The sequence below is a fragment of the Tachyglossus aculeatus genome, chromosome X3 (genome assembly GCF_015852505.1).
Source record: "Tachyglossus aculeatus isolate mTacAcu1 chromosome X3, mTacAcu1.pri, whole genome shotgun sequence".
NCBI lineage: Eukaryota > Metazoa > Chordata > Mammalia > Monotremata > Tachyglossidae > Tachyglossus > Tachyglossus aculeatus.
Window position 1 is genome coordinate 30366039 of NC_052099.1, and position 22803 is coordinate 30388841.

General features: G+C 49.3%; 1 protein-coding gene across 1 annotated transcript in view; it reads right to left on the reverse strand.

Moving 5' to 3' along the window:
• Positions 1-21350, reverse strand: part of GALNT1 (polypeptide N-acetylgalactosaminyltransferase 1) — a 77787-nt gene extending 56437 nt beyond the window's left edge. Inside the window, exon 1 of the mRNA XM_038770340.1 lies at positions 21164-21350. The gene's annotated coding sequence lies outside the window, so the exon portion shown is untranslated. The remainder of the gene's footprint in view (positions 1-21163) is intronic.
• Between the last annotated feature and the right edge of the window lie 1453 nt (positions 21351-22803).

Below are 22803 nucleotides of genomic sequence, written 5' to 3' on the forward strand. Positions count from 1 at the left end.
ATTATTACTAAGCACTTGGGAGAGTTCAATATAACAACAGACATTCCCTGTCCAAAACGTCTAAGCAACTAGAATACACTCTAATTATGAACATAATTTGCTGCCACTACTACAAAGGTAACAAGACAAGAGGGAGAATAATTTAAAGAACAATACTAGCTGGCATACACATCATCAAAATGCCAAATGTGTCTTAAAAGAAACAAAATTTTTGAAAAAAAAGTAATTGAGAAACAAACACTAGCACCCCCCTCAAATCTTTTATTTCGTTAAAATGAGTGTGGCATACAAAAATAGAAATATTACTGAAATAAAGTATTCTTTCTCAGAGATTGAACTGGAACTAAGCCCTCATTCACTCTTCTCCCACTCCCTTCTCATCGCCCCGATTTGCTCTGCTTCTAGACTGCAAACTAGTTGTGGGCAAGGAACGTGTCTACCAACTCTGTTGTACTGCACTCGCCCAAGCGCTTAGAAGAGTGTTCTGCGCACAGTAAGCGCTCAAGAAATACAACTGATCGACCGATCGATAAACCCGAATAAACCTACTTAAGACGGTGAACAGGAAATGTGTCTGACCTGAACAGCTTGTATCTAACCCGACACTTAGAACAGTGCTTGACACACAGTAAGCGCTCAACAAACCAGTAACAACAACTGTAATAATAATAAACCTAGATGCTTGCTCAGGGATGAGGGACGAATCCAATCCTGATGCTGGAAAAAATTTTTAAAAAAAGCTTCATTCCCCCTGGGTCAGATTAGTAGATTATTCGAAGAACACATCCATTCCTTAAAAAATTAAAATTACTTAAGGACCCAAACGTTGTTAGTCTATTTCTTTAGTTTGTTAAGGACATCATGACTTCTATTCCAAGCCCTCCAATCAGTTAATCGAGCGACGGTATTTCCGGAGCATTTACCGCACCGCACTGAAGTGGAAGAACTGGGTGGAAGAACAATATATTCTTTATGGTTCACAATGAGCCACTGGATGACTATTCTTCTGGGGAATTAATCTACTAAGGGTTTGGGAGAAAATCCAACACAACAGAGTTGGCAGACAAGACAAGCAGGAGGCTGAGAGGACCCAGGTTCTCATCCCAGCTCTGTCAGTTGCTTGCTGCGTGACCTTGGGTGAGTCACTTAACTAGACTTGTAAGCCCACTGTTGGGTAGGTACTGTCTCTTTATGTTGCCAACTTGTACTTCCCAAGCGCTTAGTACAGTGCTCTGCACACAGTAAGCGCTCAATAAATACGATTGATGATGATGATGTAAAATATGGACGTATCGTCTGTAAAATAGGAATTTGATCCCTGTTCTCCCTCGTATTTAGACTGTGAGCCCCATGTGGGAGATGGAGGGTGTCCGACCTGATTATCTCGTACTTACACCAGAGCTTGGAACACTGCTAGGCACGCGGTGTAAACTTAATGAACGGGGTAACAATAAGGCCCATTTGCTGATTCGGTCAGGGCTGACAAGTCAGGGATGCTCCTAGAGAATACTCTTAAATGAGAGGAGGAGAAAGTTTTGCCCTGATCACACAAAATATTAGCTTTGGGTCCCAGGCTGTAGACAGCGGGGAGTGATAACACCGTGGCTGTGCTATTTACTGGTCCGATTTGGGGGGCGGAGAGGGGAGAGAGTCCTGGTGTGTTCAACAGACTGGGAGGAGGGCAGCATTAGTTCAGTACAGTGCCTGGGCATCATCATCATCAGTCGTATTTATTGAGCGCTTACTATGTGCAGAGCACTGTACTAAGTGCTTGGGAAGTACAAACTGGCAACATATAGAGATAGTCCCTACCCAACAGTGGGCTCACAGTCTAAAAGGGGGAGACAGAGAACAAAACCAAACATACTAACAAAATACAATAAATAGAATAGTATGTACAAGTAAAATAAATAAATAGAGTAATAAATATGTACAAACATATATACAGGTGCTGATGGGAAGGGAAGGAGGTAAGATGGGGGATGGAGAGGGGGACGAGGGGGAGAGGAAGGAAGGGGCTCAGTCTGGGAGCACAGTAAGAGCTTAAATACCATTGGGGGGAAACTTATTTGCTCATCAGATTGGAGAGGCCCCTCTGTTTGTCCGATTGGGGGGAGACTTGTTTGCTCATCGGATTGGAGGGGGCTGTTGGCTCACCGGATTAGAGGGAGACCTGTTTGCTGGCTGGATGAGTGGAAGACCTGTTTGCTTTTCTGATTTGGGGGGAACCCTTTGCTCACCAGACTGGAGGAGGCCCGATAGCTCTTCATATTAAGGGGAAGTTGCTTTGATCACCAGACTGGGGGAAGGCCTGCTCACTCACCCCATTAGAGAAGCAGCGTAGCTCAGTGGAAAGAGCCGGGGCTTTGGAGTCAGAGGTCATGGGTTCAAATCCCGCCTCTGCCAACTGTCAGCTGGGTGACTCTGGGCAAGTCACTTCACTTCTCTGGGCCTCAGTTCCCTCAGGTGGAAAATGGGGATTAAAACTGTGAGCCCCCCGTGGGGCAACCTGATCACCTTGTAACCTCCCCAGTGCTTAGAACAGTGCTTTGCACATGGTAAGCGCTTAACAAATACCATCGTTATTATTATTATTATTAGGGCTTGCTGCCTTTTTTTGCCCACCAGATTAGTATACCACTACTGCAGGCTGCTGAATTCTGCTTCGCTAGACTCAGGGACGATCTTCTAGAGGATCTTCTCTGCCCCCTTCCTATCCAGGGATTCATCATCAATCGTATTTATTGAGCGCTTACTATGTGCAGAGCACTGTACTAAGCGCTTGGGAAGTACAAATTGGCAACATATAGAGACAGTCCCTACCCAACAGTGGGCTCACAGTCTAAAAGGGGGAGATTCAGTCAAATGCACTCTCATTCATTCATTCAATCGTATTTATTGAGTGCTTACTGTGCGCAGAGCACTGGACTAAGCGCTTGGGAAGTCCAAGTTGGCAACACAGAGAGACGGTCCCTACCCAACAGCGGGCTCACAGGCTAGAAGGGGGAGACAGACAACAAAACAAAACATAGGATGGACAGCCTTGAAGCCGAGAGTAAGGAGTTTTTGCCCGACGCGTAGTATCCTCCTGCTACGTGGAGGCATGCCCCAAAAAAGGATCCATCGGTAAATGATAGCCTTGTATTTGGGGATTTAAAAGAATTCTGGCTGCTAAAATTCCAACTGCAAAATGCCAGATCACAAATGCTTCACTGTATTCCTCACTAGTGGATGAAACTGCCACACCAGATACCGTCAGAGGCTTTTAAACGACAGACCCGTTACACCTAGAAGCAGCGTGCTCAAGTGGAAAGATCATGGTCTCGGGAGGCAGAAGGACCTGGGTTCTAATCCCGGAGCTTGTCTGCTGTGTGACCCTGGGCATGTCACTTTACCAATTTTCCTGGTTGGATGAGAAGGAGATGGAGTAGAGTGCTGAACCTTTTAGGTCAGTTTGATGTCAATCTGCAAAAGTCTTGCAGAGGAATGGTCACAGTTGTGAAGAAATGAGTTCCTCAAGTTGTTCTTTTTCCAACTTTGAATCAGTAATATCCTTGGTTACCTCAGAGTTCTCGGTAAATGGTTTTTTTTTCCCCCCACAGTTAGTTGCAGATTGGTGATTGAATTTATAGCTCTGGGAAGATGTTAGAAGAAATGGTCAAATAGTGAATTTACAAACAGCTGGAAGAACAGGTCATGGGTTCAAATCCCAGCTCTGCCGCTTGTCAGCTGGGTGACCCTGGGCAAGTCACTTTACAGGTGACTTTCTTCATCTGTAAAACGGGGATTAAGACTGCGAGCCCCATATGGGACAGGTGACTGTGCCCAATCTGATTATCTTTTATCCGAGAAACAGCGTGGCTCTGTGGAAAGAGCCTGGGCTTTGGAGTCAGAGATCATGGGTTCAAATCCCGGCTCCGCCCATTGTCAGCTGTGTGACTTTGGGCAAGTCACTTAACTTCTCTGTTACCTCACCTGTAAAATGGGGATTAAGACTGTGAGCCCCCCCGGGGGACAACCTGATCACTTTGTAACCTCTCCAGCGCTTAGAACAGTGCTTTGCATATAGTAAATGCTTAATGAATACCATTATTATTATTATTATCTGCCCCAGTGCTTAGTAAGGTGCCTGGCACAGGGTAAGCCCTTAACAAATACCGCAATAATTATTATCATTATTATTCTTGCCTCCATTCACCACCTGGTTTTCAAAATGGTATTAGGGCACACAAGGAAATTAACTGTGTCCTATTTGATGAATAATAATAATTTAATAATACTTTTGGTATTTATTAAGTGCTTACTCTGTACAAAGCACTGTTCTAAGCGCTGGGGAGGATACAAAGTGATCAGGTTGTCCCACGTGGGGCTCACAATCTTAATCCCCATTTTACAGATGAGGTAACTGAGGCCCAGAGAAGTGAAGTGACTTGCCCAAAGTCACACAGCTGACAAGCAGCAGAGCTGGGATTTGAACCCATGACCTGTTCTTCCAGCTGTCTGTAAATTCACTATTTTGTGGCTCAGTGGAAAAGAGCATGGGCTTTGGAGTCAGAGGTCATGGGTTCAAATCCTGGCTCTGTCAGTTGTCAGCTGTGTGACTTTGGGCAAGTCACTTAACTTCTCTGTGCCTCAGTTACCTCATCTGTAAAATGAGGATTAAGACTGTGAGCCCCCCGTGGGACACCCTGATCACCTTGTATCCCCCCAGCGCTTTGCACATAGTAAGCGCTTAATCAATGTCATCATTGTTATTCCAGCGCTTAGAACAGTGCTTTGCACATAGTAGGTGCTTAACAAATGCCATTATTATTATTATTTGTTCTAACAACTTCCCAGAGCTATAAATTCAATCAGCAATCTGCAACTAACTGTGGGAAAAAAAAACATTTACTGAGAATTCTGATGTAACCAAGGATATTACCGATTCAAAGTTGGAAAAAGAACAACTTGAGGAATTCATAGCAGCAATTTCTTCACAACTGTGACCATTCCTCTGCGAGACTTTTGCAGATTGACATCAAACTGACCTAAAAGGTTCAGCGCTCTACTCCATCTCCTTCTCATCCAACCAGGAAAATTGAGAAATTTAGCTGAGCACACAGGTGCCTATTAGCAAGATCGAAAACAAACAGGGTGGCCCAGATGCCAGAAGAATCAACTCTTGCAGTGGAAGCAGGCGGAAGAACAAAACTCAAGAGACCAGGATTCACTACCCTGCATTGAGTAGCTGGGTTGGAAATCGGGTATGTAACATTTTTGTGACGGTTTTAATTCTCTGGGAAAGCCAGCTATACCCCGCTGTAATTATCCCTAAATCAAATTTGGGTACCTAAAGACAAATACCCAGACCATAAGCTCGTTGTGGGCAGGAGATGTGCCTGTTTATTGCCGTACTGAACTCCCCCGAGCGCTTAGTACAGTGATCTGCACACAGTAAAGCGCTCAATAAATACGACGGAATGAAAGGAAGGCATGTATAGCCCCAAAGGTCGCTTTGGCCGAGATCGGTGAAATGCCCAAAATAAGAGGCCAGAGGGTTTGGAGTGTCTGCCCTTTTGGGCTACGATAAGACTTTATTGGCATCTCGCTTCCAGTCTGGGGGCTCGCTGAGAAACCGCGAGCCCCTCGGGCCAGGAAGTTCAGCAGAAGGCAGGATAATAATAATAATAATAATAATAATAATAATAATAATAATAATAATGGCATTTATTAAGCGCAAAACACTGTTCTAAGCGCTGGGGAGGTAACAAGGAGATCAGGTTGTCCCACGGGGGGGCTCACAGTCTTCATCCCCATTTTACAGATGAGGGAACTGAGGCACCGAGAAGTTAAGTGACAGGATCTGTGGAACTCGCCCCCACAATCCCACAACTCTGCAGCTAAACGGGTCTAATCCAAACTTGACCCCTGACCCAAAGGTCTCCATTCAAACCAGACCCAGCCAATCAATCAGTGGTATTTATTGAGCACTTACCTTTGGATAATCGATCGATTCTATTGAGTGCTTACTGTGAGCGGAGCACTGTACTAAGTGCTCGGGAGCGTACAAAGCAACAGAGTTGGTAAGACACGTTCCCTGCCATCAATGGGCTAGCAGTCTAGAGGGGGAGGCAGACATTAATATAAATAAATAATTATGGGGTTTGGTAGCTTGAAGGGTATTTAAGTAGTCACACCCTTAACATTTTGGAGCTTTCTAAGCATCAAATTGTCACATTTATCTAATCAGGGATACGTGAAAGGGGAGTTCCACGTTGATGTGAAATAGGAATGCTCCCAATCAAAATATGGTCACAGCACTACATCACGGTACAATTTTCCAATTACTACATTTCATCATGGCTTGTGCAATTAAATCTAGTTTACTTACAAGAAACAGATGCTTCCCAAATTATCAATGTTTGCCAATATAAACCTTTCACACAGGAGGAGGAACGATAAGACCCTAAGGCCCAGTTTTAACTGTCGAAATTTTTCTTCCCATCACGGCCCTCTTACCTAAACTTTACTGACTCATAACCCGCTGTTATGTACTCTTGTAAAAGCAAACGGTAAAAGTTCAGATAATATAATTAGATAGCACTTCGCGCTCAAAGCCCCAAGGCCTCTGACAGGACCAGATGAAGTGATCTAAATACGTTCACTCATTCAGTCGTATTTATTGAGCGCTTACTGTGTGCCAGGCAAATACATCCTCAAAACACGCCACACTGCAATATTTGACTTTCCCCCGTGTCACCACAAAGTATGGGTCAGATAATAATAATAATGATGGCATTTATTAAGCGCTTACTATGTGCAAAGGACTCTTCGAAGCGCTGGGAGGTTACAAAGTGATCAGGTTGTCCCACGGGGGGTTCACAGTCTTAATCCCCATTTTACAGATAGGGGAACTGAGACCCAGAGAAGTGAAGTGACTCGCCCAAAGTCACACAGCTGACGACTGGCAGAGCCGGGATTTGAACCCATGACCTCTGACTCCAAAGCCCAGGCTCTTTCCACTGAGCCCCGCTGCTTCTCTTGATCTCGTGAAAGTCCCTACTTTAGGGCAAGAGCTTTTTCACCCAGTCCCTTCAGATTCTAAAAAGGAAAATGAATAATAATCAATAATCCTCATCATCACGGTATTTGTGAAGCACTCGCTGTGTGTCGGGCACGGTACCGAGCACTGGGGAGGATAAAAGATAATCAGGTCCCACGTGGGGTTCACAGTCTAAGAAGGACGGAGAATCGGTATTGGATGCCCATTTCTGCAGCTGAGGGAACCGAGAAGTGAAGGGACTTGCCCCAAGGTGAGGCAGCAGAAACGTGGTGTAGCCGGGATTAGAACTCAGGTCCCAGACTGGGATTAGATTCCCAGAACTGGGCTTTTTTTTCCATTAGGACACGCTGCTTTCCCAATGGCCCTGGCTCAGCTGCTCCTGGGACTGACCAACTGCTAAAAAGGTCCTATTATTCAGCTCACCTCTTACAGAGGTACAAGGGTCAATCCAGCGCTTAGAACAGTGCCCAGCGCTTAGAACAGTGCTTTGCACATAGTAAGCGCTTAATAAATGCCATCATTATTATTATTATCATCTCCTCCAAGAGGACTTCTGTGATTAAGCCCCTTTTTCCCCCCGCTTGCTCTCCTTTCTGCGTCGGTCTGTGCACCCCAGACACGGATCTTTACATTACATGTTCTAAATTATTCACTCATTCATTCAATCGTATTTATTGAGCGCTTACTGTGTGCACTGAACTGTACTAAGCGCTTGGGAAGTACAAGTTGGCAACATATAGAGATGGCCCCTACCCAACAGTGGGCTCACAGTCTAGAAGGGGGAGACAGAGAACAGAATATATTAACAAAATAAATAGAATTATCTATCTCCCCCCTCTAGACCGTAAGCTCGTTATGGGCGGAGAACGGATCCGTTCATTCCGTTGTATTGCTCTCACCAGAGTGTTTAGTCTAGTGCTCTGCACAGAGAAAGCGCTCAATAAATTCCACCGATTGGCTCCTTGAGAGTAAATGTTACCAGCCCACCCAAAAATTGGCCGGCCCAACAACAAAAGTTGAGAAAAAGACTTTTTTTTTTCCCCCATTCCTTCCCCCTCCTAGCTTTGCCTCCTTTTCTTTAGCTTTTTCTGTCCTTGGTAGTTTGGCAAGAGGAAAAATGGGAAGGCTCGCTTTAGGCACAGAGAATTAATTCACCTCAGCCCCACCAGAGCCGCTACACAGCCCAACTGCACATTTTGCAGGATGTCACAGTTGTTGACGCCGAAAAGACGGCCTGTGACCCAGATAGTCTCCCCCGATCTGATTCTGCAACTCTGAGCGAGATTTTCATCAGCTCCACCTCAGCTGTTCACTCAGGAAATACCCAGACGTGAAGAACAACACCTGTAAACCAGATTTAATGTGACTTCTTGAATTTTCCTAAAGAACCCCAGTAAACCGTTGACCTTCAAATAGTAGCACTATATCGTAGCTCTTTAGAATTGAGCTCCACGCGGGACACGGACTGCGTCCAACCTGATTAGCTTGTATTCTACCCCGAGGCTTAGTACAGTGCCTGGCACGCGATAAGCGCTTAAATACCATTTTGCCTCCTCTCTCACGAATGACATTCAGGATTACACAACAAAACAATTCGCCAGACCTCCGGGATAAATTCTTTGGGGCGGGTTATACAGAAAGATAAGCTGGATGAGAAAACCACCAGAAGGGAAATTTTCAAAGATTGGAAAGAGGTGAACAGGGTGACGAGAAAATCCACCAAGATGACTGTGAAAAGTGAAACATGCAGGACACCCTAAGGGAGATTCATTCATTCAATCGTATTTACTGAGCGCCTACTGTGTGCAGGGCACTGTACTAAGCACTTGGGAAGTACAAGCTGGGATTGCTCCCATAATGTGTACTTACGGACCAGGAGTCGCTGACTTCACAAAGCTACGGTGATTTTTTTTTTCCCTCCTCAATTTAGAGTTCCTTATGATTTTTTCATTTTACTAAATAACCGCTTCACTGCTAATTGAAAGTATGTTAAAACAAGCTTGCAGATTGAAATGCACTCCACATTTCTAAACTGGACTAAGCTGAATGCCAAAACGCTAGATAAATGAATAAGGTAGTGGATCTTCACATCAACTGGCAAAATCCAATAAGCGTGTGAATTTAAAGGAAAAGAGATGCGTCTCACTTTCTCCTTGTACTAATTCCCTCTAGATAGCATCTGAATACACGTCGCTGGTTTATTTCATCCTAGAAAGGTTGCTTCTCGCCACTGTTATGAATAACATTCCAAACTACGTTTTACGTTCGTTCTACCTATGCTAGGTAAATCCCGTTGACTAAAATATAATATAAGCGTTTCACTACTGGGCATACTCCAAGATACAGAGGGGTTACGGTTCATTGAATATGTGGTCGTTAAGAAATCCCCCGAGAAATATTAAAGCCCCCAGCATAAACAGTCTGAGGAGAAGGAATTTCCCTCAGTTTACCCACCAGCTCTGGGGTTCTCTTGCCGCTCAGAAAAGCACCCTCTTTCTTTACGATGTTCTTCTAGACTGTGGTGAGTTGAAAGGCCTCCCCTTTTTTCCTCCCTCCCCTATTCCCAACGACTTTTTCTGCCCCGCCCCATGTCCCCTTTGGGAACTGTATTGTGGATTTGGGGAGAGACGTGGGGCTCCCTGATTCTGACGCACGCAACAGGGGCAGCCCTATGTGCTTTACCCTCATTATTATTTACCCATTCGCTGTCCCGAAGCCTCGTTTCTCCACCCGGGGCCGAGACCGTGGAAACGAGGGTGAAATTCGGGGCGCTGGGGGGGGGGGAAGAGAAGTCCAGTGGCTTGCGGGGTTACCGCTACCCTCCTGCAACGCACCCCAATTCATTCCTGTCTCCATCCGCACGGTCCCAACTCGGGTGAGAAATCCCAGGTGCCAGCCATCAAATGGGAAGCGGCGGGGCGAGGTTACGATCCGGCCGAAGGACCCCCTCTAGATTGTAAGCTCATCGTGACCAGGGAACCTATCCTCTCCCAAGCGCTTAGTACGGGTTCTGCATACAGCAAGCGCTCAATAAATACGATCGATTGGTGAGAAAACCAAAAAAAGGAACCCTCAGGTCACACAGCCCATTCAGCACCAAGGAGATGAGGAAGAGGAGGAGTTCAAGAGGTGATGGGGAAGAAGCAGAACAGCTATCAATGGGTTTATGTTGCGCTGTCCTCTCCCAAGCGCTTAGTACGGTGCTCTGCAAACAGTAAGTGCTCTACAAATAGAAATAAATGAATGACCAGGAGAAGGGGAGGGCAGCCTACAATTGGACTTCACTGCAGCAACTGGCCAAAACACTGGTGATGGAGCTTGCGTTTTCTGACGTCGGCCAGAGTACTGATTTCCGAGCATTTTTACGATCCGTGGGGGGCCCGGGACCTGGGGTAAGCTCGTATTCCTCTTTCTGGGTTCCCAAAGGAGTATCGCCGGGTCAAATCACTTTTTAGTTAAAATTCAATTAAGGATAATCTCCAGAGCTACTGGAGCTGATCAGGCATGCTGGCCATATCTACGGGACTTATTTCGGGCAATGCAGCGCAATACGTAACGATTCATCGTTTCAAACCAGAGGATGGGAAAATCAAAATCAAATATCTGCCTTCCTCTTTAATCAAACTGCTTTGGATGCTGAAATGCTAAAAAAACGGGGTTGGGGGGAGGAGGAACGGGCTTTAAAAGCATTGATTTATTCTGATGTTTCAAAAACAGGCATTCCTACGTTTCTAAGTCCGAGCTCACGAATGACTGAAAAAAGGGCACCTTTCGATGACAAATCTGACAGGCCGTATTATCGAAAGGACTCGATCGGACACGCAGACCGAGGCCTACCAGGGGGACACCATCTTCTTATTCCTACCTGTAACTGATTTTGTATCCTTTTAGACTTTTAGACTGTGAGCCCACTGTTGGGTAGGGACTGTCTCTATATGTTGCTGACTTGTACTTCCCAAGCGCATAGTACAGTGCTCTGCACACAGTAAGTGCTCAATAAATGCGATTGATTGATTGATTGTATCCATCTCCCCCTTTTAGGTTCTAGCTTCTTTTGGGAGGGACAGAGCCTCCTAATTACTGTGCTCGCCCAAGTGCTTAGTTCAGTGTCCTGCCCCCAACGGGAACTCCCTAAGAACTATTCCTAGTTTGATGAAGCAGAGGCTAGGAATGGGGTGAGGGTTAATATCAGTGGGAGAGCGGAGAAGCAACGTGGCCTAGTGGAAAGGGCTGGGGAGCCTGAGGTCCTGGGTTCTAATCCCAGCTCCACCACTTTCATTCATTCATTCAATCAATCGTATTCATTAAGCGCTTACTGTGTGCAGAGCACTGTACTAAGCACTAAGCCGCAAAATGAGGGTTCAATTCCTGTTCTCCATCCTCCCCAAACTCTGAGCCACTTGATTATCCTCTATCTATCCCCACTGCTTAGATCAGTACTTGACAGATAGTAAGTGCTTAACGAATATCACAAGTATTACTATTAATCAATCAATCAATCATATTTATTGAGCGCTTACTATGTGCAGAGCACTGTACTAAGTGCTTGGGAAGTACAAATTGGCAACATATAGAGACAGTCCCTACCCAACATTGGGCTCACAGTCTAAAAGGGGGAGACAGAGAAAAAAAAAACCAAACACACTAACAAAATAAAATAAATAGAATAGATATGTACAAGTAAAATAAATAGAGTAATAAATATGTACAAACAACTAATTATTATTACCATCGTCCTTTTTAAGAAATTATCACCACGATCCCTTGACACCGACCACAATCCAATCATTAAGAGTTCCAATAAGCCTGCGGGATTTCTACTACTGGCTCTGCTCTTCTCAACAAAATACATCCAGTTATTTTAAATTCACGATGGGCGGATTTCAAGTGAGACCTCAGAAAACCCTACGTGCCGGGCATATTTAGCGTCTCTCCTACTTTACCACAACTCCTATGTTTTCTCAGACCTTCCACAATAATTCTGCCCTTTACCCCGGAGGTGGCTACATGTCACTGTTAAAATTTGGTAAATTCACATTTCGAGGCAGAGACAGAAGGGCCACGAAGCGGCTCACGCAGCCCAGGGAGTTTGAGTCAGGGCGCAGAACCAAAAAGTGAGGCTCGGCCCCAACCCCGGTTCCTGTGCCCGAGCCCGTTTTAGAACGGCGCGACTAGGAGGCGGCAATCAATCAATCAATCAATCGTATTTATTGAGCGCTTACTGTGTGCAGAGCACTGTACTAAGCGCTTGGGAAGTACAAGTTGGCAACATAATGGGCAATGGGCAGCCATTGGTACCCGGGAAAACCACAATGGGTGAGGGGAGAGGTCCTCTCCCAAGCGTCTCGTACAGCGCTCCGCACGTAATAAGCGCTCTGGAGTCAGAGGTCATGGGTTCAAATCCCAGCTCCGCCAACCGTCAGCTGCGTGCCTTTGGGCAAGTCGCTTAACTTCTCTGTGCCTCAGTTACCTCATCTGTCGAATGGGGGTTAAGACTGTGAGCCCCCCATGGGACAACCTGATCACCCTGTAACCTCCCCAGCGCTTAGAAGAGTGCTTTGCATATAGTAAGCGCTTAATATATGCCATCAGTATTATTATTACTACCACTGATTGACTGAGAAGCAGCGTGGCCTGGTGGATTGAGCCCGGGGGCCTAGGAGTCGGAAGAACCTGGGTTCCGATCCCGGCTCCGTCACCTGTCTGCTGGGTGACACTGAGTGAGTCGCTTAACTTCTCTGTACCTCAGTTACCTCACCTGTAAAGCGGAGACTGAGTCTGCGGGCCCCATATGTCCAACCTGCTTTGCTTGAATCCCCCCCAAGTGCTTAGCACAGAGTAAACGCTTCACAAATACCACAATTACCGCTATTATCAGCGTCGATACGGACATCCCTTATTCGACTGTAAGCTCAATCTGGGCCGGGAACGTATCTACCAACTCTGTTACACTGGACTCTCCCCAGCGTTTAGTACAGTGCTCTGCACACGGAAAGCACTCAAATACGATTGACTGATTGATTCCCTTCTTTCAAGCTGCTTGTGGCAACGACAGGGACAAAAAGGATCGTCCAACCCTTTCAGATTTTTTGTTGTTTTGTTTTTTTTTTTTAAACTAATGCACCTGTGATAAATGTACCAAAGCTGGAACATAGTTGACAGATCTACGCCGAGCGGCGCGGAAACTTGGTCACCAAATAATTGTCTCGAGGCTCTGAGAGGTTTTTACGAAAGGGGAGACGGTGACCAGCTGGACTCAACCTCCTGAGATGGAACACGAGAAAATGGGCTTAAACCGCATCAGGAAGGATTTAGGTTAAACATAAATGAGGTTTGGGGATTCTTTCAATTATCCACACTAAACCCTCTCCACAATACCGACTCGGAAGTACTGATTGCATCATTTATGATGCCTTATAGTTTCTAACCTAAGGATTAAAGTGGGGGCGGGGAATAAAACTGTTACACTGGTGACTTTAGTTTCCAGGTGATCCATTAATTTACCTCTACGAACCCCAACAGTCCCTCGGGCACTTTACAATACGCGGCTCCTAAGCTTATTAAAGAAACTAGTAATTCCAGACGTCGCGGCAAAACCATAACGGAAACGGAAGGGCCTTGCATAGTTGCGCTCCTGACGAATGGCGCAGATATTACTTTTCAAGACCGTTTCCTTCTGCCCCACCGGAATTAAATCCACACTTCGCTGGAAGCCAAACATTAAGAGTTGATTCCATTTTTACAAATGAAAAAAATCCATTATTTAGTGAGTGGCAATTAAAGGCAGCGCAGGCTGTCAAAGGTTTGGAAAGGGGGCTTCCCAAAGGTCAGAGAAGCAGCGTGGCCTAGTGGCTAGAACGCAGGCCTGGGAGCCAGGACCCGGGTTCTAATCCCGGCTCCGCCGCTTGTCTGATGGGTGACTTTGGGCAAGTCACTTCACTTCTCTGGGCCTCAGTTCCCTCACCTGTCAAATGGGGATGAAGACTGTGGTGCCCCACGTGGAACAGGGACCGCATCCAACCTGACTGGTTCGCATCGACGCCAGCGCTTAGTACAGTGCCTGGCACGTAGTGAGCACTTACCAAATACCTTATATTATTATTATTATTACTACTACTAAAGGGGCAAAATGTCATTAGGCACCTTGAGGGAGGTGAAGAGGGGTGGTCTGCCCCATTGCCCATCGCCACGACCCAGGCCCGGGACAGAACTCTGCAAGCGCTTAGTAAAAAATAATAATAATAATAATAATAATGGCATTTATTAAGCGCTTACTATGTGCAAAGCACTGTTCTAAGCGCTGGGGAGGATACAAGTTGATCAGGTTGTCCCATGAGGGGCTCACAGTTTTAATCCCCATTTTACAGATGAGGTAACTGAGGCACAGAGAAGTTAAGTGACTTGCCCAGAGTCACACAACTGACAACTGGCGGAGCCGGAATTTAAACCCATGACCTCTGACTCCAAAGCCCGTGCTCTTTCCACTGAGCCACGCTGCTTCTCCAGTAATAATAATAAATGCCATTATTATTATTATTATTAAGTGCTCAATAAATAAGATTGAATGAATGAATGAACTCCCCAACGGACAACAGGGCTGCCGCTGCCAAGCAATTTCCATACCAGGAATGTCGGTTTTCCGGGCCTTTCCCTTACTCTGGGTCCGAGCTGCAGGTCGCCCGCGTTCAGGAGGAGCAAAACCGTCTCCCTCGGTCACCTCTTTCTATCTGGGTCTCTCCATTTCTCACCCTGAATTCAGGGCAGTGACTGTTCTCTTCTGAGGGAAGCGGCGTGGCTGAGTGGAAACAAGAGCTCTGGGAGTCGGAGGCCCTGCGTTCTAATTCCGGCTCTGCCACCCACCCGCTGTATGACCTTGGACAAGTCATTTCACTTCTCTGTGCCCCAGTTTCCTCATCTGTAAAAGCTGGGGGGACTCAATACCGGTTCTCCCTCAAACTCAAAATGGGAACCTTGGTTTCTTTATTTATATTAACGTCTGTCTCACCCCCTCTAGACTGTAAGTTAGTCGAGGGCAGGGAACGTGGCCGCTTTATCGTTATACCGTGCTCTCCCAAGCGCTTAGTACAGTGCTCTGCACCCAGCAGGCGCTCAACAAATCCGATCGACTGACTGACTCCGCACTAGAAGGGAGAGTTGTGAACGTCACCATACTTTGAGGTTAGGGAGCTGGATGGAGGGTGGTCAGGAGGAGGCGGGGGAGAAGAAAGGTTGAAGAAAAGAATTTGGGAAGCAACTGCAAGTCCCCACCTCGGGTGCCAGACTACTCAACCACATAAGCAGCAGAGAATAATAATAATAATTGGCATTTATTAAGCGCTTACTATACGCAAAGCACTGTTCTAAGCGCTGGAAACACTGTTCTAAGTGCTGAAATTCTTACAAATGAGGTCACTGAGGCCCAGAGAAGTTAAGTGACTTGCCCAAAGTCACACAGCTGACAATTGGCAGAGCTGGGATGTGAACCCATGACCTCTGACTCCAAAGCCCGGGCTCTTTCCAATGAGCCACACTGCTTCTCTATAATAATGGCATTTATTAAGCGCTTACTATGTTCTAAGCACTGGGGGGGAATACAAGGTGATCAGGTTGTCCCACGTGGGGGCTCAGAGTCTTAATCCCCATTTTACAGATGAGGGAACTGAGGTTCGGAGAAGTTAAGTTATTTTATTTTGTTGGTATGTTTGGTTCTGTTCTCTGTCTCCCCCTTTTAGACTGTGAGCCCACTGTTGGGTAGGGACTGTCTCTATGTGATGCCAATTTGTACTTCCCAAGCGCTTAGTACAGTGCTCTGCACATAGTAAGCGCTCAATAAATACGATTGATTGATTGATTAAGTGACTTGCCCAAGGTCACACAGCAGACATGGTGGAGCCAGGATTCGAACCCACGACCTCTGACTCCAAAGCCCGTGCTCTTTCCACTGAGCCATGCTGCATCTTGGCTCAGTGGAAAGAGCCCGGGCTCTGGAGTCAGAGGTCATGGGTTCAAATCCCGGCTCCTCCAACGGTCAGCTGTGTGACTTTGGGTAAGTCACTTCGCTTCTCTGTGCCTCAGTGACCTCATCTGGAAAATGGGGAGACTGGGAGCCCCCCGAGGGACAAGCTAATCACCTCGTAACCTCCCCAATGCTTAGAGCAGTGCTTGGCACATAGTAAGCGCTTAATAAATGCCATCGTTATCATTATTATAAACCTGTGGACAAAGAGAAGGATCCTCGGGAGGTCACTGAACTCTGCGCTTCCTCGATGGGCGCGACACTCAGCAAGTGCCCACTTCTCCAATTCCCGGTTCCATGCCTCTGGGCGGGCGCTGCAGAAAGTCGGCATCCTTCTCGGGACCGGTTTCCCGACCTCCTTCACGTTGGACCTGACACCTGTCTACTTGTTTTGTCGCCCGTCTCCCCCTTCTAGACCGTGAGCCCGTTGGCGGGTAGGGCCCGTCTCGATCTGGTGCCGAATTGTACTTTCCAAGCTCGATGGAAAGCACTTCTGAGCACTTAATAATTTAGTTCGATGCTCTGCACACGGTAAGTGCTCAAATACTCCTCCCCCTCCCCACCCCCCCCGCCCTACCTCCTTCCCCTCCCCACAACACCTGTATATATGTTTGGACAGATTGATGACTCTATTTTACTTGTGCATATTTACTATTCTATTTATTTCATTTTGTTAATATGTTTTGTTGTCTGTCTCCCCCTTCTAGACTGTGAGCCCGCTGTTGGGAAGGGATCGTCTCTATATGTTGCCAACTTGGACTCCCCAAGCGCTTAGTACAGTGCTCTGCACACAGTAAGCGCTCAATAAAAACGATAGAATGAATGAATGAATGAAATACGATTGAATGAATGAATGGCCCATATCCCTGTCCTCTCCGGCGATTAACATTTCTACCGACACTTTAAGTCTTTACTCTATTCCACCTCAGTTCATTCTCCCTCGCCACCATCCCGTCTCTTTAATCCCTAACCTCCACCTTCATTCATTCATTCGATCGCACTTATTGAGCGCTTACTGTGTGCGGAGCACTGGACTAAGCGCTTGGGAAGTCCAAGTTGGCAACATACAGAGACGGTCCCTACCCGACAGCGGGCTCACAGTCTAGAAGGGGGAGAGGTCTTATAATAATAAGGCTTATTAATATGAGACAGACATTAAGGCTTAATAATTATAATAATAATGATAATGATAGCATTCTGCAGGAGGGGAGGGGAAGGGGAGGTCCAGGAGGAGGAGGCGGGGAAGAAAAATCAAGAACTAGGCATCCTGAGACCCAGACCTCTTACGACGCTCTATTTCTATTCCTCAATTGGAGAATACCTGTAATGACTGCAAACCTCTCTCTCAGCTTGGGTGAAGCAGTGGGTTTTCGAGGACTCCTACTCTCCCCATTTTGACTAACACTATTCAGTTAGAGGAGAAAACGGAGAGCACGCAAACCTTCACCTCCCCATTTCTGAAAAAATACGGCCACGCTTTCTTTAAACTGCCTATTTTCAGCTCCTCGTTTCAACAGAGTCGCAAGCAGCTACAAGATCTTGATTCGAAAGGTCTCGTCGAAACGTCCCTCGGGATTTTCGCCTCTGAGAAGGCACGCTGCGTTGCGAGACCCCTTTAACGCCCCAAGAGTCACCTACGTGACGAAGATTTGGCGCGTGGGTCGAGGCTGTGCAGGGACTTGCAGCCCCCTACTATGTAAAAATCGGTTACACGCCTCACCTGCCTCAGTCCCGGATAAGGACGCCGCCTCAACGGCACAGACTAAAAACACCGCTATAAATCTGGCGATGCTTTGTGGGGGGCAGCTCCCCACTACTCCCCAACATGATGTTCAAGATCCACATCCTCTATCGCCCATCTCGGTCCCGTGACACCACAAAAAGAAAAGGGTCATCGCAACTCCGCGGTCGCACTGGACGGGGCAGGGTGACGAACGACGCGCAACATCCTCGCGCTTCCCTCGTACGGTCGGACCCGACGCGGATTCAGAGCCCGATTCTGATTCCCCTTCCCCGGCACCAACAGAAAACTAAACCGGAGGGAAAAGGTTTCCTTCCACGGGCGCTGGATTTCACGCGGAAAACGCCATCCGGCCTAGTCCTCTCCAACGGTGGGATGGGGGGGAAAGCGGGGCCACCACTACCTTAAGGCACACGGCTCTTGGCGATAGACGCCGTATTTTTCCCTACGTGCGGCGATACGGATTTCCAACGTTCATGCCACATTAAAACCACGCCAAGCCCTGCGGGGAAAGGAAAACTCAGTCCCGGGGAGACCAGGGGAAGGTGTCCACCATCCGGCATCCACCTCTGTTTTTGTTTCCACCGCTGACCCTGGGGCTACTGGTGTGACTCCCATCACTCAAAAAAAAAAAGGAGACTTGGGGGGAAAATGGGATCTTGGATGGTGGTGCGGGGGGGATTTTGCAGAATGATCCTCTGCCTTGCTCCGAAATGCAGGAGTGAAGCTGTGGGGGGGGGGATGGGGATGGGGAATCCTACCTCCCCCTACTCCAAACTCTTCCATTCGGCTTTACTAGGAGGCTTGGCCAGGCTGAGCTGTTTTTGGGAGTGTGATTGTGTATATGTGTGTGTCATTAAAAAAAGCCGAAACTTCCGCCTTTCCGAAGCGAGAAACCAACAGCCGCCCAATGTCACACACACAAACACACAAACACAAGCGCCCCCCCCCCCCCCGCCCCCCAACCACCACCACCACGGAAACTGGCCTCTTGGCGCTGCGGCGCGGGGGGGGGGGGGGGGGGACCTCTCTCCCTCCCCTGCACCCCTGAATCGGTCCCCCTCCTCCCCAAATCCCGCACCCCGAGTCTGTCCCCCTCCTCCCCCCAAAACCCTGCACCCCGGGATCCGCCCCCTCCCCTAAAGAACAGTACCCCGAGTCAGTCCCTCTCCCTCCAAATCCTGCACCCCGGGGTCAGCCCCCCCTCCCCCATATCCTACACCCCTGAAACGGTCTCCCTCCCTCCCTCCCTCTCTCCCTCCCCAAACCCTGCACCCCGGAACCCGCCCCCTCCCTTAAAAACTGCGCCCCGGAGTCAGTCCCCCATCATCTCCCCATCCCCTGCACCCCGGAATCAGTCCCCCCTCCCCCAAACCCTGCATCCCGTCGTCAGTCCCCCCTTCCCCCGCACCCTGGAATCAGCCCCCTCCCCTAAAAACTGCACCCCGAGTCAGTCCCCCCCCCCCCATATCGTACACCCCTGAAACGGTCTCCCTCCCCCCCAAACCGGTCCCAGCCCCCTCCCCGAAACATCAGCCCCCCTCCCTCCCTTCCCCCCATCCCCCGCCCCCCGGCCTGAGCGCCCCCTTGTAGCCCGCGGGCCCGCCGCCGGGGAGGGCCCGTCTCTTCCCAAGCGCTCAGCCCAGTGCCCCGCACGCAGTAAGCGCTCAATCAATACGATTGAAAGAGTGAATGAATGAGTCCCCCTCCCTCCAAACCCTGCCCCCCGCCAGGAGTGAGTCCCCCTCCCTCCAAATCCTGACCTCGGAGGGAGTCCCCCTCCCCCCCCAAACCCTGCAACCCCAGAGAGAGTCCCCCTCCCTCCAAACCCTGCGACCCCAGAGTGAGGCCCCCTCTTCCCCTCAAACCCTGCCCCCCCAGAGAGAGTCCCCCCTTCCCCCAAATCCTCACCTCAGAGTGGGTCCCCTTCCCCCCAAATCCTGACCCCGGAGTGAGTCCCCTTCCCCTCAGACCCTGCCCCTCCAGAGAGAGTCCCCCTCCTCCCCTCAAACCCTGACCCCCGGAGTGAGGCCCCCTCCCCCCAAATCCTGACCCCAGAGAGAGTCCCCCTCCCCACAAATCCTCACCCCGGAGTGAGTCCCCCTCCTCCCCTCAAACCCTGCCCCCCCGGAGTGACTCCCCTTCCCCCCAAATCCTGCGACCCCAGAGTGAGTCCCCCTCCTCCCCTCCAACCTTGCCACCCCAGAGTCCCCCTCCCCCCAAATCCTGACCCCGGAGTGAGTCCCCCCTCCCCCCAAATCCTGACCCCAGAGAGAGTCCCCCTCCTCCCCTCAAACCCTGCCCCCCCGGAGTGAGTCCCCTTCCCCCCAAATCCTGTGACCCCAGAGTGAGGCCCCCTCCTCCCCTCAAACCCTGCCCCCCCAGAGAGAGTCCCCCTTCCCCCAAATCCTCACCCCAGAGTGGGTCCCCCTCCCCCCAAATCCTGACCCCGGAGTGAGTCCCCCTCCCCTCAAACCCTGCCCCTCCAGAAAGAGTCCCCCTCCTCTCAAACCCTGGCCCCCGGAGTGAGTCCCCCTCCCCCCAAATCCTGACCCCCGGAGAGAGTCTCCCTCCCCCCAAATCCTGACCCCAGAGAGAGTCCCCCTCCCCCCAAATCCTCACCCCACAGAGAGTCCCCCTCCCCCCAAATCCTGACCCCAGAGTGAGTCCCCCCCCCCCAAACCCTGCCCCCCGGAGTGAGTCCCCCTCCCCCCAAATCCTGATCCCGGAGGGAGTCCCCCTTCCCCCCAAATCCTGACCCCAGAGGGAGTCCCCCTCTCCTCAAACCCTGCCCCCCCGGAATGAGTCCCCTTCCCCCAAATCCTGTGACCCCAGAGTGAGTTCCCCTCCCCCCAAATCCTGTGACCCCAGAGTGAGTTCCCCTCCCCCCAAATCCTGTGACCCCAGAGGGAGTCCCCCTCCCCCCGAATCCTGTGACCCCAGAGGGAGTCCCCCTCCCCCCAAATCCTGTGACCCCAGAGGGAGTCCCCCTCCCCCCGAATCCTGTGACCCCAGAGGGAGTCCCCCTCCCCCCAAATCCTGACCCCGGAGTGAGTCCCCCTCCCCTCAAACCCTGCCCCCCAAAGAGAGTCCCCCCCCAAATCCTGTGACCCCAGAGTGAGTCCCCCCCCCCAACCTTGCCACCCCAGAGAGAGCCCCCCTCCCCCCAAATCCTCACCACGGAGAGAACCCCCCTCCCCCCAAACCCTCCCCCCCAGGGGGAGCCCCCTTCCCCCCCCCCAACCCTGACCCCGGAGGGAGCCCCCCCTTCTCCCCAAACCCCGCTCCCCCGGAGCCCCTCCCGGCGGGCTGTCCGTCCCCCCCCCCCGCCCCGCCCCGCCCCGAGCTGAGCTCCCCTCACCTGGGGCCGTGCCCGGGTCCGTGCCCGCGCGGGGCCGTGAGGAGGAGGAGGAGGAGGAGGAGGAGGAGGAGGAGGAGGGGGAGGGCGGCGGCGGCGGCGGTCGGGGTTCGGGTTGGGCCAGCCTCATCCCGCGGCCGGCGGAGGGCCCGGACCCCGCTCCCGTCCCGTCCCGCTCCGCTCGGGGGGCCCCCGTCAGGACGGACGGACGGGCCGGAGGAGGGACGGAGGGAGGGAACGAGCGAGGAGCGGCCCACCCCCCCCGTCCGCGCCCGCCGACGGCTCGGCGCCCACTGCCGCCGGAGCCCCCGCCGCGCGCGCACGCGCACTCCCTCCCTCCCACAAGACACGCCCCCTCCGGCCCCTGGCGCGCGCCCCGCCACGGACACGCCCCCTCCGGCCCCAGCCCCGCCCGCGCGTCGCCGCCACGCGCACGCGCGCTCCCTCCGACCCGAGCCCCGCCCGTCCCGCGGGCCCCGCCCCCTGAGCCCCGCTCAACGCGCACGCGCAGCCGCCCTCCCTCCGACGATCGCGCCCCCTCCGGCCCGAGCCCCGCCCTCCTACGGGCCCCGCCCCCCGAAGACCCGGATGGAAGGGGCAAGGCCGACCACGTGGGGCGCTCGGCGCTGCCGCGGTGGGCGCATGCGCGCGCGAGGGGTGACGTCATCCTGAGCCCCGCCCCTAGGACAGCCATCCATCCATCCATTCATTCATTCATTCTTTCTTTCTTTCTTTCTTTTTCTTTCTTTCTTTCTTTCTTTCATTCATTCTTTCTTTCATTCTTTCTTTCTTTCTTTCTTTCATTCATTCTTTCTTTCATTCATTCATTCTTTCTTTCATTCATTCATTCTTTCATTCTTTCTTTCATTCATTCATTCTTTCATTCTTTCTTTTTCTTTCTTTCTTTCTTTCTTTCATTCTTTCTTTCTTTCTTTCTTTCTCTTTCTTTCTTTCTTTCTTTCTTTCATTCATTCTTTCATTCTTTCTTTCATTCATTCTTTCATTCATTCATTCTTTCTTTTTCTTTCTTTCTTCCTTTCATTCTTTCTTTCTTTCTTTCTTTCTTTCCTTTTCTTTCTTTCTTTCTTTCTTTCTTTCATTCATTCTTTCATTCTTTCTTTCATTCATTCTTTCTTTTATTCATTCTTTCTTTCATTCATTCATTCTTTCATTCTTTCTTTTTCTTTCTTTCTTTCTTTCATTCTTTCATTCATTCATTCTTTCTTTCATTCATTCATTCATTCTTTCATTCTTTCTTTTTCTTTCTTTCTTTCTTTCATTCTTTCATTCATTCATTCTTTCTTTTATTCATTCTTTCTTTCATTCATTCATTCTTTCATTCTTTCTTTTTCTTTCTTTCTTTCTTTCATTCTTTCATTCATTCATTCTTTCTTTCATTCATTCATTCATTCTTTCATTCTTTCTTTTTCTTTCTTTCTTTCTTTCATTCTTTCATTCATTCATTCTTTCTTTCATTCATTCATTCATTCTTTCTTTTTCTTTCTTTCTTTCTTTCTTTCATTCTTTCATTCATTCTTTCTTTCTTTCTTTCATTCATTCATTCTTTCTTTCTTTTTCTTTCTTTCTTTCTTTCATTCTTTCTTTCATTCATTCATTCTTTCATTCATTCATTCTTTCTTTCA